A 20,063-nucleotide genomic window follows, 5' to 3' on the forward strand; every position below is an offset into this window, starting at 1 on the left:
CAGTTTATACAAAACCAAAGAATTTCCAAGTTAAGAATTGTTTTATAGTTCAGCACATCATCGTTTTCAGCATTTATTGAGATGTAGAAGTTCAGGGAAGCACATGCTGTTACAGCAGGGATGCTCAAACTGGTCCTCGGGCCCCCCACTCCCAGCCAGTCAGGTTTCAGGATATCCCTAATGAATATGCATGAGATTTATTTGCATGCACTACCTCCTATGTATGCAAATATTTATCATGTATATTCATTAGGGATATCCTGAAACCCCGACTGACTTGGGCCAAAGGAACGGTTTGAGCACCCCTGTCTTAGAGCATGAGTACATCAGGGGACAGTACTGTTGTGATACCTTTTAAGTTGTCAAATCTGGCTAGGGTGTTGATGTAAGTAGAGCAGTCTTCCCAGGAAAAGTAAGCAACTTCTCATGTGCAAAATGTTATAGACTCCAGCTCAAAATGTTTTTAATGGAGTAGAACAAGAAAGGGTCACTACGCCAGTCATTTTGCAACTCATATATTTATTTTTGTATTATGATTTTTTTTTTTAATATAAAGAGGTGGTTACTTTGGTTTCCAAATCTGCACATGTTTAGGTTGGTTAGATTTGTGGTGGCATGCACAGATTGTATAGATATTTTGGTAATAGATGGTATAGGGAAGACATACTGATAATAGAAAAGTTATGGAAAATATATAGTTTTCTACATATTTCCAATGACAGGATTTTAACAGAGAACAGAATGTTTAAGAATCATAAGTTGCTTTGTAAAGCAGGATTCAAACCTTTTTTTTTTTTTTACTTTTATTTTATTAATCAGGCAAACAGACATTCCAGCATCAAGTCTCAATAATACAAATCCGGCAAAGATTAACAGAGCTTGAAAGAAAGGATAGTACATGAAAACAATAGTGGTCCACATTTTAGAATAGCATATCACCATGCATTGTACAAATCCAGGACATGGTAGTTTGAAGTAGGCCCCACACCAAGGGGCCGATGCAATAATCTTCACGGAAAGTGGGCGCTGACTTTTCAGCGCCCACTTTCATAATGCACGCATGGTGCCCGCAAAGGGGGCGCCATGCAATATGTAAATTAGGGGGTCCACCGCGGCTGCCGGTTATGAAGACCGATGCCGGTAAACCCGGCCTCAGTTTTCATAACCTGCCTGTCTGCCAGTAATGAAAACAGCTGCCGAGGTTATCGGTGGCCATTTTCATTACTGGCAGACGGCCGGTTATGAAAACTGAAGCCGAGTTTACTGGTGTCAGTCTTCATAACTCGGCGGTCTGCTGAATTATTTTATTTTATTTTTTTTACTTTAAAAAAGAAGTACAGAAAAGCTGTTTTTTCTGCTTTTCTGTACTTCTTTTCAATGCACTCAGCTATTAATGCCTGCTCTAGGAGGCGTTAATATCTGAGCGATAAGTGTGCGTCTGAGATGCACATTTATCTTTTTGCATTTGGAGTGAATGAGTAATAGCCTCATTCGCATACATTTGCATGTGATGAGCACTAACTCATTCACTCCACCGGACGCGCATTAAATAGGCACTAATCCCCCTATTGCATTAGGGGGTGGATTAGTGCCTATTTAATCCGCGTCCGACAGTGGGTTAAACAGTTCGCTCAGCTGAGCACACTGTATAGCATTGGCCCCCAAATCGGCAATGTAAGAAAACAAAAGCTTGAGTGAGAAAGAGAGAGACTCTTTACAAGCCTCGCCTATAAGTAAACTATTTATACCACTGTAGGAGGGGCAACTAGTAACTCGGGGTAAGGTTTTGTTGGTGGCCTAGGTTTTGAGGGGCAGTTTTACATGCACAGTCAGAGATACGAGCAGCACAGTACACATCAGTGAAGATTTGATGATGATTTGGAGTGAGGAAAGGTTCACAAAGATGAAATTTGTACATTGTATTCTCGACCTAGTTTGATAGCGTGTGCTCTCTCTTTCTCTCTCCCCAAAAACAGGATTTGCAATTTTTAGCGGGCATAACATCAGGAAAAAAAAGTATAGTTATTTCCAGCATTAAAACCCACCACAATGTGTTACGCTATCACATGTAACATCTCACCATGCGTTAATTATGGCATTATGGCATTATTGTGAGCATTAGAGCCCTAATGTAATTTGATAAAAAATACCCTATATGTGAGCTATTTCAAAAACTTGAGTCTATCCAGGAGGGGTATTCTATTCCCTTCCAAGATTGAGCTATTGTAAATCTTTTGGCTAGCAGCATTTGAACCATTAGAGCTTTTAGCTTCCTTGGGATCAAAAACAATCCCAGCAGCCCAGCAAGGCCAAGTCCGGAGAGGCATGAAACTTTTGTCTTGAAATTTGTGAAATCACAAAGACCCGAGCCCATAAGTCTTGCACATGTGAACAGGTCCACCATTTTTGCAGAAAGGAGTCCCTTACACCACATCCCCTCCAGCATAAAGCAGAGCAGGAAGGATTACGTTTGTGAAAGAAGCACAGGATAATAATAAGTCCAGTGAAGGATCAGTACATAAGATCTGCGATCCGTCTGCAAATGGAGCTATGATGGGCCCACTCCCATAACACCGCCCAGTCCTCCTCCTCCAACTGCAGCAATAAATCCTCGTTCCAGAAATGTATTAAGGATCACATCCTTTCCCCCAATACTTGCAAGTCCACCTGGACTCAAACCTTTGAAGATATACACTTTGATTTATATTCTGCCTTTCAGACATTTCAAAGCGGATTATATTCAGGTACAGTAGGTCCCTATTCCAAGAGGGCTCACAGTTTGTTTTAGGGGATAAGCTTGATTAGATGGTGCATAGCCTAAATAGGATTAGAAATCCATAACGTTCACAGGCAGCTCCACAGAGGGGAACACAGATATTCACTGCTTTAGCTCCCTCCCTCCTGCCTCTCCCGAAAATTGCCTTATTCAGAATGTGCCATAAATGTCACCTGAACACCGGTGGAATTGGGGGGAGGGATAAGGAGATGAAACCTTGGGAAGGGTTTGCCTTTGTATTGGAGGTCTGTACACATCTCCAGACTGAGGTTAAATAACATTCTGCAAATAAAGATTTTCAAGTGTGATTTTTAGATTTTAATAATATACATTCCTGATTGCTCTGCTCTGCTTCGTGTTGCTCTATTTTATGTTTCTGGTACTGAACCACTTTAACCTCCATCCTTATCCCTTCTCACCATACTACTGCAAAGTAAAAATATCTTTTGTGTTACAGTAAAGAAGATCCCAATTGCCTTTTTATGTTAAAACTTTTTCAGGTCATGGGAGACATCTTATGGCTGGTAACTTGAGAACATGCTGAACAATTTTTAGCACTGTCTGATTATCTTATTATGGGATACACTTACTATCAGAGGCAAAGCCAGAACAGAACTGTGGAAGGCAGGTGGGGGAAAGAAACAAAAACTTCTGTAAATTTATGCATTGGGGAACAAGAAGAAAGCAGAGGAAATAAGGATAATGAAAGGAAATGAACATATAGAGTTGTTGATAATCTAATGCGAATGGCTTCATAATCACTTTGAACTAAAGCTTCAGGTGATATGAGCTCATCCCTGTTTGATTATTCACTCACACACTTCAACTCCCATTAATTATTTCTTAATTATACAGTGTCTTATTGCCTGATAACAATCAGACTCTGTTCTACTAACACAGACCTTCTTTCATAGGAGCAGCAATAGTTTTCTCCACCCTGCATGAGTGGTAAAAATAGTGCTCGGAGCAGGAAACAAGCTGGTTGTGACAGGTGGGGAGCCCACGACTAGTGAGGTGTTGCCACCATGGGCTAGTGGCAGGGTTGACCATGTCCTGGGGTGCACGGCAAATACAATGTTTGAAAGCTGGCTGGGCATAGAATGCCAAATAGCGTGAGTGGACTTCCTGCTCCTACATTACATAGGTGGGTGAGAATGAGACGTTGCCTGTCAAGTCCTCGGCTTTGACGGCCAGGTTTGGCCTATTCACTACCCAAAATTGTGTTGGTCTGCATAATAAGTGACACCTGCTCTTTTATAGATCAGGGCATTGTGGCAGCTCTGAGAAAATCTTCGGTAATCACAGATCAAATTGTAGGATAACCTGAGGGGTGAGGCTTCGATGGCCCTGTATCCCCAAAGGTGCACATTGCTGTAGCATGATACTGTTGAGCAGTTGTGAATTAAAATTCAGCAGGCAAGGGCATGGTCATCCCTGGGGTCTGAGAATATGTTTAGTAATTGATATCCAGTATTTGAATTGTTGCATGCAATTGACCTATGCTGCAGCCATGTCTGTCCAATAAAGTTCTTCTTTTCAAATAACGATCTTGACAGCCGTCTCTTACAAATGGAGGAGGGGAAATTGGGATGGGGGTTGGCGGGCATGGGCAAGCAAAGGTGGGTGTGAGGAGGGTGGTTACACCTAAGATGGTGGTGTCCTTTCCTTAAGTCATTGAACATCCTCTTGGGTAACACCATTTGGCAGTTAAACGGTCAAAGTCATAAATGACATTGACTGGATAAATTGGATCCATCCTAAGTACCTGAGTAAGCTATCAAAAGACCCTATAAGTTCAAAAGCCCTCAGTTTTCCTCAGTGGCTTAGAGGCAGATTCTATGGCAAAGGTTAGAAACTTCTGCAGCTTACAAGAGTCTGAAACAACTGTGTAGCACATTTACATAAATTTGCACTTTATTATATATGAAAAATATATTTCTATTGAAAATCTAGGGGCTTAAAATGTTTCTTTAAAATTAACTATTTCTCCAATCTGTTCTGTATATCTAAATTTTTAGATATTTTTCCTTTAACTCTCTTTTTTTAACTCTTCTGTTACTCCATTCTTCTGCTATTCTCACTGTAGCTTATCTCATCCTCTCTCAAATGGTGCCTTTTCTTTCCCGGCTGTCTACTTTTCCAGGCTTTCCTTTTTTTTTTTTTCATCTTTTACTCCTCTCCCATACTTCCATCCCTCTTAATAACATCCCATTCACTTTTTCACTCCTCCATACATCCCCTCCTTATTTCACTGCTGTTATTAATCATTTGCACAGCACTTCCAGACATATGCAGAGCTCTGTGGAGAGAGAGGCCCTGCTCCTTGGCATTTACAGTCGTCAGACAGTAAAACATACTAGAAAAAAAACAAATAAGATGCTTTGAATTAAACGGCAAAGCCATCATAGGGAAGATCTACGAAACAACAGGTTATAAGTGGGATCTTCCCCTCTTTTTTTATAGTCACCCCTCCATACCTTCCTCTTCCCCTTTGCATCCTTTTTTCCTCTTTCTTAACCATAGTGGCACATTTCCCACACTCACACTGTTCCCATCTGATGCTGGCTCCAGAATCGCTACAGCTGCTGCTGGGATCTGTTTGCTCCGAGGCCCATGATCCCCACAGGAATACTTATTGTTGGCACTACTTGATAGCTGTGGGTAGGATGGGTGTGGTGGCCAGTGTGATGTAACATAGGAGCAGTAAATATCAGTGGGAAAAGAGTGAAATGGTCCATCCAGTCTGCCCAGAAAGGTTTTTAGGGTTGAAACTGCCACTCTGTTCAGGTTATTCCAGTGCTTTTTGTTTAATTGTAACTGCTGCCCCATGCAGTGTGGTTTTAGGTTGAACCACTGCTCCCCAATGTTTTGTTTCCATTTTCTATCAATAAGGGATCTTCTGTGTTGATCCAATGCTTTTTTAAAATTCTGCTGCTGTCTTTGTCTCTACTACATCCATGAATTCACCACCCTCTGTGAAAAAAATACATTCTGATGTTGTCCCTGTATCTATATCTTAGTTGCTTCAAGCTGTAACCTCCTAGATCTATGGCTTCCTTTCCATTGGAAAAGGTCTTCTTGTGCTTTAATATTTTTCAAATATTTAGCTGCCTGTATGATATCCCCTAGGGATGTGCACTAGTTTTTTTTTCATGCCACTTTCGTTTCAGGTCGTTTCATTTTTTAAATGGTTCGGGAAGTGTTTATTTTGGGTTTCCCTAATTTCAAAGTTAGTGCACACTAACTAGTTTTCCTAATTTTGTAGTTAGTGCGCACTAACGGGACTTAGTGCACACTAACTAAAAATGTTACCAATAAGTTAAAAATTGTCAATTGCGGAGCAGTTCATTAGCTAGAGGTATGGTTTGCATTCCCATTGGCTTTCTCCTTAGTTACTTATTTTTGTTGCCAAGGTTGCAAGGTAGAGTTTGTGTGGGGATGGCCAGTGCCTGGTAACAAGTATAAACCAAAAGTGATGCAATAATAGTATCAAGTTCTAGTCAGCAAAAGCATGTACTGCAAATGCATATTTAGAATTTGCCAATCCCTTTGTATTTTAGGAAAGGGGACATGGCATTTTGGGATATGCATACTTTGAATTACCCTGGTGTGAGTCTGTGTGTTTGGGTGTGGGGTAGGGAGAGGGGCTGACTGGTGAGCGGGGAAGCAACGGGTGAATGTATGGGGTGACAGGTGGGAGAGAGACTAGTTGGGGTGGTGACTAGAGAGAGAGATTCTACCTGGTGTGTGTGGAGGTAACTTGTCACCCCATACAGTTAATCTAGTCACCCCTCCCACATACACACACACGCACCAGGCTGCCTTTTTCTCCCATGTCACCCCATACAGTCACCCCAATCAAAAAAATAAATACATCAAATTTGTCTGAATGGACCTTTCCATTGTGAATCCATGCTTCCTCGGGTCCAGCAACCCATCCAGTTGCAATGTAGATATCTTTTCCCAGTTGTCTGGCAAGCATACAAGTATGCTCTTTTTTATGATAGGAGTGTGCTTTTGCTACTTAAACCTGATAGCCATACTATGACCACAAAGAGTGTGGTTTGTGACCTTTAGTATTCTAATTTGTCTATACAGATTTCCTGAGTTATTAAAAAATACTGACAAGTTTTTGCTCTGCATGATTGTTTTTAAAAACATTCCCTATCACATTGCAATCACAATTTGCATGATTTATTGGTGCTGTCCTTGTCTCTGTCAGCACCACTGAAAGTGGTGAATCCACAGGTCATCTTTCCTGTGATCATTGTAGCTTTTGTTTAATGGTGGTACAGCCTTCCTATTTTCAATGGCTTTTTTGAAATCAAGTGTTTTTGCCTACAATGGGTTCTATTTGTTCCTCTACTTTTATAATTTATGTGATTAGATGTCCCAGTCAGCTCTTTTATGTGGGGAATTACTCCAGAAACATCTGCCTGAATACAAAAGCTATATTAAAAAATGCCCAACGTGAAGCACCTCCTGTGGAACACTGTCTACAGTTTTTCCACAGTTTAGAAGATCTATGGTGCACTGTGATTGTGTGAAAGCAAATCCATGCAGTCATGATCATAATTGCCTCCTTATTTTCAAAGAACATCAGTTTATTTTTTGTTTGCATGCTGTACAATTAGATTAACTGAATTCATGTAGTGAATGGCATTATCTTTGTATGTTTTTTTCAAGACCTTTAGATACAGATTATGTTATGATCTGCCTGCTTTTGATTGGGTGAATTTCTTGTGTGGACAACCAGTGTTTCATAGGCACCAGTTGGATGCTATTAGGCTGCCCATGTGGAAAGAACTTGCATATCTTGTTAAATCATGACAGACAGAATTTATTTTAAATGTGTGACTGTATTTTTGGGAGTACACTGACTTTATCTCAATTTTCTTGCCCTGCTGCAGCATCTAGTAAAATGTGGTTAAGTGTAGCAGCAAATGCATCTGAGGGCAACAGTTTGAACACCACTTCTTAATGTTCTATGTGTGAATCTGAATCATCATTTTTGGCCTATGATGTTTTATCCTGGAAAGTCAGACTATTGTTGAGATAAGTACTTCTGATTTTTCAATTGTTTTAACCCTTAAAGTTGTGGATTATAAATGTAATTTTGCATTTAAAATTGTACAATAGGATTTTTTTTTTAACATATGATGGCATTTAGTTGTCCATAGTCTAACTTTTTTTTTTTTTTTAAATCATTATTATTGGTGGGCTGTCTGAGGTTTTCCCTTTTGTGTTCCAGTGACCTGTTGGATTTTGTTATTTATTTAAGTAATTCACTGGAAAAATGTTTTATTGGTTTTTTGATTCATACAAATTTAATTCTACATATGTGATTCTGTCCTATTTTTGTCTTTTATTCTGTAAAAATGACACATAAAAGATGCATGCAGAAATGTTTCCTTTAGGGATGTGCAGCAGGGACGGATTCGTCCCATTCGGTTTTCGTATTCGTCGGGACCCAAATCCGTTGCATCTGTTCTTGGGGGACCCTGATCCATTCATTAGTTACATATGTATTTGTTTCCCAAAAAACCCCCATCCCAACCCTTTAAATTTAATTAACTACAACTCCCCACCCTCCTGACCCCCCCCCCCCCCCCAAGACTTGCCAAACATCCCTGGTGGTCCAGCGGGGGTCCTGGAGCGATCTCCTGCACTCGGGCCATCGGCTGCCAGTATTCAAAATGGCGCCGATAGCCTTTGCCCTTACTATGTCACAGGGGCACAGGAACACAAGATGGCACCTGCCGTCCATTGCTCCTACCATGTGACAGGGGACGACCAATGGCACTGGTAGCCCCTGTGACATAGTAAGGGCAAAGGCTATCAACGCCATTTTGAATACCGGCAGCTGACGGCCCGAGTGCAGGAGATCGCTCCAGGATCCCCGCTGGACCACCAGGGACTTTTGGCAAGTCTTGGGGAGGGTCAGGAGATCAGGAGGGTGGGGGTTTATTCATTAGTGATACATTGTATTCGTGTGGGTTCGCCATACATTTCGTGGTGGTTCGCCATACGTTTCGTGACCCCCAAGAATACAATGAATATGGCATATACGTTGCGGATTGCCAATATGTTGCAAATGAATGCCCACCCCTAGTTTCCTTTAGGACTATACAAACCTGGCTTTAAAAGATTAATTTGTATAGGCTCACACAAGCCTTGCTGCTCTTATCTTGGAAGTGAGTGAAATCTGCAAATAACCAATCAGGAAGGTGTTTTCTGCCCAGAAGGAATTCAGAGAAATAACACAATTGTTTGATTTGAGCTTTGCCTTTAGCCGTGCCTGATGGTGGGAAAACAGGGACTAGTTTAAGATCCAGGGCCCACCATGTATAAACCAGAGAATGTACCATTTCAATTGCAGGTCCAAAACTATGGAACTCACTTCCTAAACCTCTTCATTCGATTACATGTAAAATATCATTTAAAAAAGCATTGAAGATGCACCTCTTCATGCAAGCATTTGTGGTTTCCAATATAAAGTAAACTAGCCGTTAAGCCCGTAACAACGGGCTACATTAAAAAAATTTTTTTGGTCCATTTCCTTCCCCTTCCCCCTCCCCCTCATTCTCCCCTCCCCCTCTATTCTCCCACCTCCTCCCTCTATTCTCCCTCCCTCTCTCCTCCCCCCTCCCCTCAGTCACTCCCTCCCCCCTCCTGCCCTCAGTCACTCCCTCCCCTCTCCCCCAGTCACCCTCTCCCCCAGTCACCCCCTCCTCCCCTCAGTCACTCCCTCCCCTCAGTCACTCCCTCCTTCCTCCCCTCTCCTCTCTCCCCCCTCCCCTCAGTCACTCCCTCCTCCCTCCCCTCAGACACTCCCCCTCTCTCAGCTCATTCACAACCCCTTCGGATGGCACAAATGGAAGATCTCTGTTGGAGGTCCCTCCCTCCCTCCCTCATGTGCGCCGCCGCTACCGCTCCTCGGCGCCACCGCTCCTCGCCGCCGCTACCGCTCCTCGCCGCCGCCGCCGCCGCCACCACTCCTCGCCGCCGCTGCCCACCATGTTTTCAAAGAGCTGACGATCTGCTCTGACCGACGTATTCGCCCGCACATGCGCAGTAGAACTGCTCTCTACTGCGCATTTGCAGCACGTCGGTCAAGCCTCATTTATCTAATAGATATTTAAATACCATTTAAACAGATAACTTTTTAATTATCCTTATTTCTATATCAAGAGTTGTATGCGGCTAAATTCCAGCTGCATAACGAGTTGTTCCAGGGGCCAGAGGCATTTCCAGGCGCAGCAGAGTTAGCTGCATAAGTTATGTGGCTAACTCTAATATTTGGAGTTAGCTGCTTAATCAATGAAGTTAACTCTGGTAGGGCCATAGGGCTGGATAGTCATAACCAGCTAACTTTAAGATAACCAGGTATATTCAGTGGCGGGACCGCACCACTGAATATACCTTGTTAGCCAGATATATTTATGCTAACTAGCCAGATAAATAGCATTTTGAATATGGCTATCTAGTGGGCTACTGAATATCCAGATATAATCAGTGGCTGCTAGATAGCTGGATAAGTGACTTATCCAGCTATCTTTTAGCAGCATAAAAAGTGGGAATGTAGTGGGCGGATCAGGGCCGTGCTACTTATCCAGTTAACTTAACTGGAAAAGTAGTGAAATTCACTCTTATCCAGTTAAGTTAATCAGATAAGATAGATCAGTCATAGAGTTGAATAGCTGTGCTGCTGAGTATCCTTTATAACTTAGTAGTATATGTTATATCCGGCTAAATTACTTAGCTGGATACAGCTGAATATCCAGCCCCAGGAAACCAAAGTGTGTAATACTAACCAATGTGTCAGAAACTACTTTGTGAAATGGAGGTAAAATGCTTCAGTCCAGGGAATATTACTTGTTACATAGTTATTCAGGAATTCCATCCCATTTACTTCCTGAGGAACTGAAAGTGTGTTTTTGGTCCAACAAATATACAGTTCTATTTTTTATTTTCCTTCATTCCTAGAGCAGATAATCATTTACTTTTTTCCATATTCCTTTTGTGGGCATATTTTGTAAAGAAGAACAAACATTCACTTAAATTTCACTGAACTGTTTGCATTATTTCATTTTATGCTATATGCTATATATTTTTTTTAGGGATGTGAATCATTTTTTGACAATTTAAAACAATCGTCAGATATATTTTAAATCATCAAAAATCATTAGAGCCGCGATACAATAACAATTCCCCCGATTTATCATCAAAATAATCGTAAATCGGGGGAGGGGGGAGGGCGGGAAAACTGGCACACCAAAACAACCCTAAAACCCACCCCGACCCTTTAAAACAAATCCCCCACCCTCCCGAACCCCCCCAAAATGTTTTAAATTACCTGGGGTCCAGTGGGGGGGGGGGGTCCCGGCGTGATCTCCCGCTCTCGGGCCACGGCTGCGTTAATAGAAATGGCGCCGGTGGCCCTTTGCCCTTACCATATGACAGGGCAAAGGTAGCGCCGGCGCCATTTTGGTTCCTGACACCCGACGTCACGAGTGCAGGAGATCGCTCCCGGACCCCCGCTGGACCCCCAGGGACTTTTGGCTAGCTTGGAGGGGCCTCCTGACCCCCACAAGACTTGCCAAAAGTCCAGCGGGGATCCGGGAACAACCTCCTGCACTCGCGCCATATTGCCAATATTCAAAATGGCGCCGGCGCTATCTTTGTCCTCACTATGTCATACTACCCGTATGCTATATGCAGTTCGCTCTGCAGCCTTCCGTCTTCCAGGACAAATTAACCAAGGTCACCTTTATCTTGACTCATCTTGAAGGGAAGGCACTGGCCTGGGGTTCTCCCCTATGGGAACGATTGGACTCCCTCCTAAGGGAGTTGTCTCAGTTTGTGGCTGTGTTTCGATGGACCTTTGATGATCCAGGGTGACATGCTGTGGCAAGCACTAGTTTGTTACACCTTCGTCAAGATCAAAGAAATCTTTTTAACTATACTATTGAGTTTAGGACTTTGGCTTCTGAACTCGTCTGGCAGGAAGACTGCCTATGAGCTATGTACCTGGATGGACTTTCCTTGCAGCTGAAGGATGAGCTGGCTGCATGGGAGCTCCCTTCCACTCTTGAGGACCTTATAGACTTGACGGGCCGAATTGATCATCATCTCCAAGAGCATCACCGGGAGAATCGGTTGCCCAAGAAGCCCTCTCGGGTTCGATCCCGTTCACCACTGACCACCAGTCCTGCCTCGGGTAGGGTATCTATTGTGGCCAAGATGGAAAAGCCCATGCAGCTGGGCTATGGGCAGCTGACCCCGGAAGAGCGCCTCCAGCGGAGACAAACTGGTCTGTGTCTGTATTGCAGAGCACCTGGCCACCATCTACAGACTTGCCCTGTCCATCCAGGAAATGTCCCAGCCTAGGTTCAGTAGGGGTCCTGAACTTGGGTGCAACATCTCTGGACCTTCAATTGTCTGTACCGGTCACCCTGATCTGGGACTCCTGGATCTTCCCAGTTCTTGCTCTGTGGATTCCGGAGCAGGAGGTAATTTCATCCTCAAGGATGTAGTTCAACTCCTGGGTATAAAAACCCGTCCTCTGGAGATCTCCTTGTGCATAGCTTCTATTTATGGGGAACCATTACCCGGTCACATATTCCTCACCACTGAGCCAGTTCAATAACGCACTGGCGCTCTCTACATGGAAGAAATTGAATTACTAGTACTAGAGAAATCCATTCATCCGGTGGTCTTAGGACTACCCTGGCTCCAAAGTCACTCTCCACAATTTGATTGGGGTTCACTGCAACTGGTGGAGTGGGGTTCCACCTTCCACCAGTCCTGTCTATGTAAAGTGGTACCACCACCTGTGGTTTCTCTGGCTGCCACTTCTTCAGGTATACCCGCTCCATATGCGGATTTCGAAGACGTATTTTCCAAACAAAAAGCAGACCTTCTCCCACCTCTTTGGAGGTCTGATTGTCCCATAGACCTCCTACCTGGAACCACGCCTCCCCAAGGGCGTACCTATCCTCTGCCTCTTCCAGAGACAAAGGCCATTACGGAGTACATTCAAGAAAATCTTGCGAAGGGATTCATCTGCCCCTCTACAACTCCTGCTGGTGCAGGATTCTTTTTTATTACCAAGATGGTTGGGTCTCTCAGGCTGTTTATCGACTATCGCGGCCTGAACTCCATTACCCTTAAAGACAAGTACCTTCTGCCACTGATCTCGCAACTATTCGATCGCCTGCATGGAGCATCCATATTCACTAAGTTGGTCTTAAATGGGGCGTACGACTTGGTACAAATCCATCCTGATGATATTTGGAAGACAGCTTTTAATACCAGAGACGGGCATTACAAATACCTGGTGATGCCCTTCGGTCTTTGTAATGCGCCCGCAATTTTCCAATGAATGATGAACGAAATTTTCAGAGATTTGCTGTATATCAAGGTTGTGGCGTATTTGGACAACATCCTTGTCTTTTCTAAAGATCTGGCCACACACCACACTGATGTCAGTACCGTCCTCCAACGTCTTCGAGAGAATCACTTATTTGCGATGTTGTATAAGTGTTTATTTGAGAAATCCAGTCTGCCTTTCCTCGGGTACATTATTTCCCAACGAGGATTCTCTATGGACCCTGCCAACTTAAAAGGAATCCGAGACTGGCTGCAACCCTTGGGTCTTAAGGCTCTCCAGCGGTTCTCAGGATTCCCAAATTATTCACCATTTTATTTCATACTATTCAACCTTGGCTGCCCCTCTAACCGCATTGACTCGCAAGGGCCAAGACACTCGAAATTGGACACTGGAAGCCATCACAGTCTTCCACCGCCTTAAAGAAGCTTTCCAGGTGGGGTCTTGCCTTCATCACCCTGACCCGAATTGCCCCTTTCAGGTAGAAGTGGATGCCTCCACGATTGGGGCTGGGGTGGTCCTGAGCCAACACACCGCTTCTGAATCCATAGTCCCATGTTCATTCTACTCTCACAAGTTCTCATCTGCGGAACAAAATTATAGTATCGGAGATCACGAGTTACTTGCCATCAAACTGGCCCTTGAAGAATGGTGCCCGTGGTTAGAGGGTGCTCAAGACAAATTAATTGTATTCACTGACCACAAGAACTTGGAACATTTGAACCATGCCCAATGTTTCAACACCGTCAGGCATGATGGGCATTATTCTTCTCTAGATTCAACTTTGAACTTCGTTACCATCCAGCTGAGAAAAACCTCCGGGCAGATGCCCTGTCACGATCCTTCAAGCCTGAAGACACTCCAGAAGAACCCGGCCATATAATAGATCCAGCTTATATTTGATTATCTGCTACTCACCAGTCCATACTGGGAAGACTGTTGTGCCCCAACGACTTCCAGAAAGAGTCCTCCAGTGGGCACATGACTCGAAGTTTGCTGGTTACCTAGGATGAGCACGAACCTTGGCGCTGCTCCAGTGGTTCTTCTGATGGCCCACTATGGTCTCTGATGCTAAAGCATATGTCAAATCCTGTAACATTTGTGCACAACAAAAACCCCCGGTTGGTCAACCCTGGGGTTTCTTCAACCACTTCCAGCTCTCGAGGAATCGTGGACCCACCAGTCTACGGATTTCATTGTGGATTTGCCTCCATCTAAGGGCCATACCGTTATATGGGTAACCATAGATCAGTTTTCAAAGATGGCCCATTTTGTCCCTCTACCGGGCTTACCATCTGCTCCTGAACTGGCATGCCTATTCTTTCGTCACATCTTCAGATTACATGGCCTACCCAAGGACATTGTCTCTGATAGAGGTCCACAATTTGTTGCTAGATATTGGCACACTGTTTGACAAATATTCAGCATTAACATCAGTCTAACAACCGCTTACCACCCTCAAGCCAATGGACAAGCTGAGCGAATGAATCACTCTTTAAAGGCTTTTCTCAGCGCCTACATTAATGACTGCCAAGACAATTGGTCTGAACTTCTTCCTTGGCGGGAGTTTTCTCACAACTCCCACATCACCACTGCTACAGGCCATCACCGTTCTCCATCGTCTATGGGAAGCAACCATGACCACTGTTGCCCATACCATTATCAGTACCTTCCCCTGCTGCTCAGGCTACAGCTGATGCCCTCAAGGCTTTATAGGAACAGACAAACCTTCGCTTACATCAAGCTGCCTCCCGGGCCAAGAGATCTGCTGTTAGTCTCCGACACTCGGCTCCTGAATTTCTTCCTGGCCAGAAAGTCTGGTTGAGCACTCGGTATATCCAACTCAAGATACCTTCTCAGAGGTTCGCTCCAAGGTACATTGGACCTTTTTTGGTCACCCGACACATCGTACCATTTACATACCAGCTTTGGCTGCCTCCTATGCTGGGAATACGCAATACATTCCACATATCTCTTCTAAAAACCTGGCCTTCCTGAACCACCTCCATTGGTGGCTGAGACTGATACAACCTACAAGGTATAGGAAGTCCTCAATGTCCACCATAGGGGCCGCCGGTGGGAATACCTCCTTTCCTGGGAGGGTTATGTCCCCGAAGAAAACTCGTGGAAACCGGCTAGAAACATCCTGGACAAAATCCTCCTCCTGCATTTTCAACGTGCCCATCTGAGCAAACCCTGACCTCCAAGGGAGGTCAGGGTTTGCTCAGTACCCCCTCTTTACACACCTCAGTACCCCCTCTTTACACACCTCAGTACCCCCTCTTTACACACCTCCAAGGGAGGGGTGTAAAGAGGGGGTACTGTTACACGTGCAGTCTGCAGCAGACCTATGGCATGGCCCCCTCACCTCTCTACAGTAACTCCAGCTCCTGGTTCCTCGTCTCTGGCAGCGATGGGCCGCCAGCTCCATCCTCGGGCCTCCCCTGGTGCCTCCAGCTCAGCTGCAGTCCCTGGCATTCCTGGACCAGCCACCACATCCATCGCTTCATGTCGGGCCTCTCCGCGTGGTCCGCGGAGAGACGCTGCTACTAGGCACTGCACCCCTCCCTAGGCATGCACACGTGCATTGCCAATGCTTAAGAAGGGCCCGTGGCGGGAACCAAGCCACGGCCCCAGATGATGACATCAGCAGAGCTTCAGTAAGCGCAGGTTCCACTCCCTAGTGTTGCCTTTGCAATAGGTCTCCTCACTGGTCGAGTCCACTATGCCTCCTGAGAGATTCGTCTCACTCCTGTATTCCTGTTCCTCACTGATCCTGGTTCCTGATTCTTTGTCCTATGTTCCTGCCTTGCATCTTTCCTTGGATTGCCTATACGGATTTTGACTTTGCTTTGCCTGACCACGCCGTTGACTCTCTCCAAGCCCGGACCTCTGCTTTGCCTGACCACGCCTTTGATTCTCTCCAAGTCCGGGCCTCTACTTTGTCTGACCACACCATTGACTCTCTCCAAGCCCGGACCTCTGCTTTGCCTGACCTCACCATTGACTCTCTCCAAGCCCGGACCTCTGCTTTGCCTGACTACATCATAGCCTCTCTCCAGACCCAGACCTCTCCATTGCCTGACTACGTCATTGCCTCTCTCCAGACCCAGACCTCTGCATTGGCTGACTACGTTGTTGCCTCTCTCCAGACACAGACCTCTGCATTGCCTGATTACGTTGTTGCCTCTCTCCAGACCCAGTCCTCGGCATCGTTCAACTACACTTGACTATCTCCATTATCAGACCTCAGCCTTGCTTGCCACTGCTTCCAGATTGCCACCAGCCCTGACTCAGGCCTGTTCCTCGATGCCTCTTCAGCTTACTTCCTGGACTTGGTCTATTCAGGCTTCAGCCTGCTCTTGCTTGGGCACCCCCTGTCTGTCTTCGTTCCTTTGGCGCCCGAGTTTCCAGGACACTACCTTGTCCAGTGTAAGACTGTAGCATCTCTCTCCTTCTGTCTCTGGGCTGATCTCGATCTCCTCATCAACCACATGCAGAGGCCCACCTAAGTCCAGCCAGCCCTGGCACCAAAAGGCTCAACCCGCGGGGAACGAGGGCTGGTATTGGTTAAGCTCCAGCTGGCCTCTGTTCAACAGCCCACTCTGCCTGCTGACGGTGGGGACCCATAGGTCCCTACCTACGAGTTGAGTCAGCCCACCTCGGCCCAAGGGTCCACCTCCAGTGCAACAGGAGATCTCAAAGAGAACAAGGTTATATCTAATATATTAGCTACTCTTTGAGGTGAGATCTTCAATTCCCGCTATAGTGGCTGAAAGATATTATTGATGTTACTATAAATGTATGCAATGTTATTTAAAAAAAAAACCCTATTACAATGCCCTCTTCTGTACTGGTTCTAGAAATTTGGGCCTTAAAACCCATGCAATATATATTCTCAGAGATAGAGAGGCGTAGAGAGGGAAAGGGATAAATATAGATTAAAATAAAGGACACATTCCAATATTTAAAGATAATTGACTTATGTTATTGTTTAATTAAAATCATTTCATTGTATTGTAGATTTAAAAAATAAATAAATATATTACCAGGTTAAAAGAATTCTTGCAAATGCATTAAAATGCACTTTCCATTAAAATGAATAAACTCATTTAAAAACACTAGAATTTGAGAAATACTTTAAAAAGCAACAGCCTTCTATAATGAATACTCTTTCTTGCAGAAGCAACGATCAAAGGTTGCACGTCAGATAGGGTGAATTCTTTTTGTTATTTCTTTTCTTTGATTTTAGTTGTAGTACTGAGTCTTATTAGGATTTGATCCTCTGTTAAATTTTCCCCAAGTACTTCAGGATTGTCTCTTTCCCTTATAGTGTCTCAGCTAATGTTGGTGTATTGTATCAGGGTGTCTCTTTTAGTCTGGCCAGTCCTATTTTATTTGTGGTAGTAAGTGTGCAAACTAGGCTGCTAATGATTTGAGTGTGTCAATGGCATAGTTTGTTCTTACTTTCTTATTTTCAGAGTACCAAGCTTAAAAAAAAGTCCCCAGTGCTTTCTATGGGAAACATTAGAAGTTGGAGTGTTGATCAGCATTCTATTCCAAATGCCCCTCCTCACCCATCCAGTTTTTGCCCAGAGCAACACAGGCATAGAAAGAGAGAAATAGAGAAAATAACTGAAGCAACTGGCAGAGGACAGGACAGCAGAAAAAGGTGCGTATAAAGTATACACGTATCTCACCCCCTCACACTCCCAAACACTGCATACACCACCCTTACAAACACCCCCACATACCTCTTACACACGCACCTCTCACATGCACACATGCTTCCCTATACACTTCACAGACATTCCTGCACTCCTACACATACCCCCATACACATCCCACACATTCCTACAGCCTACACACATAAAGCCTCACACACATATAGACCTGCTTCTAGCACACCCACACCCCTGGCCCTTCACAGAGTCATGAGGAATAAACAATGCAGCTTCTCTGTTTCATCCACCCACACTCTGGCATCTTTGTACACATACACTTGCCCCAATCTTGCCCTAACAAGCATACCCCACCATTTAAACGCACATAGCCATACCATCCAAACAACTAACCTCTCACAACTGTCCTTGCAATGTACTCTGCCACACATTAACCTCCACATACAAATTAATCACACAATACATTAGAGATGTGAATCGTGTGATCGCTCGTCTTAACGATTCGGCTGGGAGGGGGAGGGAATTGGATTGTCGCCGTTTGGGTTTTTTTAAATATCGTGAAAATCGTGAAAATCGTGTAAATCGAAAACCGGCACACTAAAACATCCCTAAAACCCACCCCGACCCTTTAAAATAAATCCCCCACCCTCCCGAACCCCCCCCCAAAATGCCTTAAATTACCTGGGGTCCAGTGGGGGGGAGGGCGGGAAAACCGGCACACTAAAACAACCCTAAAACCCACCCCGACCCTTTAAAATAAATCCCCCACCCTCCCGAACCCCCCCAAAATGCCTTAAATTGCCTGGGGTCCAGAGGAAGGGTCCTGGTGTGATCTTTTACTCTCGGACCTCCGGTGCTTGTAGAAATGGCGCCGGCGCTACCTTTGTCTTGTCATATGACAGGTCAAAGGTAGCGCCGGTGCCATTTTGTTTTTGTCCCCCGAGGTCAGGAGTGTAGGAGATCGCTCCCGGACCCCCACTGGACCCCCAGGGACTTTTGGCCAGCTTGGGGGGGCCTCCTGACCCCCACAAGACTTGCCAAAAGTCCAGCGGGGGTCCGGGAACGACTTCCTGCATGCGAATCGTTTTTCCGTACGGAAAAATGATTCGCGGCAGGAGATCGCTCCCGGACCCCCGCTGGACCCCCAGGGACTTTTGGCCAGCTTGGGGGGGCCTCCTGACCCCCACAAGACTTGCCAAATGTCCAGCAGGGGTCCGGAATGACCTCCTGCAGTCGAATCGTGTTGTCTACGGCCGGCGCCATTTTCCGTACGGAAAAACGATTCGCATGCAGGAAGTCGTTCCTGGACCCCCGCTGGACTTTTGGCAAGTCTTGTGGGGGTCAGGAGGCCCCACCAAGCTGGCCAAAAGTCCCTGGGGGTCCAGCGGGGGTCCGGGAGCGATATCCTATGCTCCTGACCTCGGGGGACAAAAACAAAATGGCGCCGGCGCTACCTTTGACCTGTCATATGACAAGGCAAAGGTAGCGCCGGCGCCATTTCTACAAGCACCGGAGGTCCGAGAGTAAAAGATCACACCGGGACCCTTCCTCTGGACCCCAGGTAATTTAAGGCATTTTGGGGGGGTTCGGGAGGGTGGGGGATTTATTTTAAAGGGTCGGGGTGGGTTTTAGGGTTGCTTTAGTGTGCCGGTTTTCCCGCCCTCCCCCTTCCCCTCCCCCTTCCCCGATTTACGATTTTTTGACGATAAATCGGGGGAATTGTTATTGTATCGCGGCTCTAACGATTTTTGACGATTTAAAATATATCGGACGATATTTTAAATCGTCAAAAAACGATTCACATCCCTACAATACATACTCTGACAAGTACACACAGATATACATACACACCCATACCCCAGAGACCTCTATTCTCACAACCCCCCCACACACATTTTCTCACATCTACTATTTTCAAACACATAGTCATATCCCCCAAAATCATATCCTACAACTTCCTATATAATATAACCCCTCCACAAATTCCTTCCTTCCAGACAACCCCTATCCACCCATAAATACATACACATCCCACTTCTCTATCCCATAGATATTAGAACATAAGAATATGCCATACTGGGTCAGACCAAGGGTCCATCAAGCCCAGCATCCTGTTTCCAACAGTGGCCAATCCAGGCCATAAGAACCTGGCAAGTACCCAAAAACTAAGTCTATTCCATATTCCCCACACACATTAAACATAGCCCTATACCTC

At 45.0% G+C, this 20,063-nt stretch overlaps 1 long non-coding RNA gene across 1 annotated transcript in view; it reads left to right on the plus strand.

Annotated features, from left to right (window-relative positions):
- LOC115082178 overlaps positions 1-20,063 on the plus strand; it is a 41,168-nt gene that overhangs the window by 6,898 nt on the left and 14,207 nt on the right. The window contains exon 2 of the long non-coding RNA XR_003854100.1: positions 17,648-17,838. This is a non-coding gene — a long non-coding RNA (uncharacterized LOC115082178). The remainder of the gene's footprint in view (positions 1-17,647; positions 17,839-20,063) is intronic.

This window comes from Rhinatrema bivittatum, chromosome 1 (genome assembly GCF_901001135.1).
Source record: "Rhinatrema bivittatum chromosome 1, aRhiBiv1.1, whole genome shotgun sequence".
NCBI lineage: Eukaryota > Metazoa > Chordata > Amphibia > Gymnophiona > Rhinatrematidae > Rhinatrema > Rhinatrema bivittatum.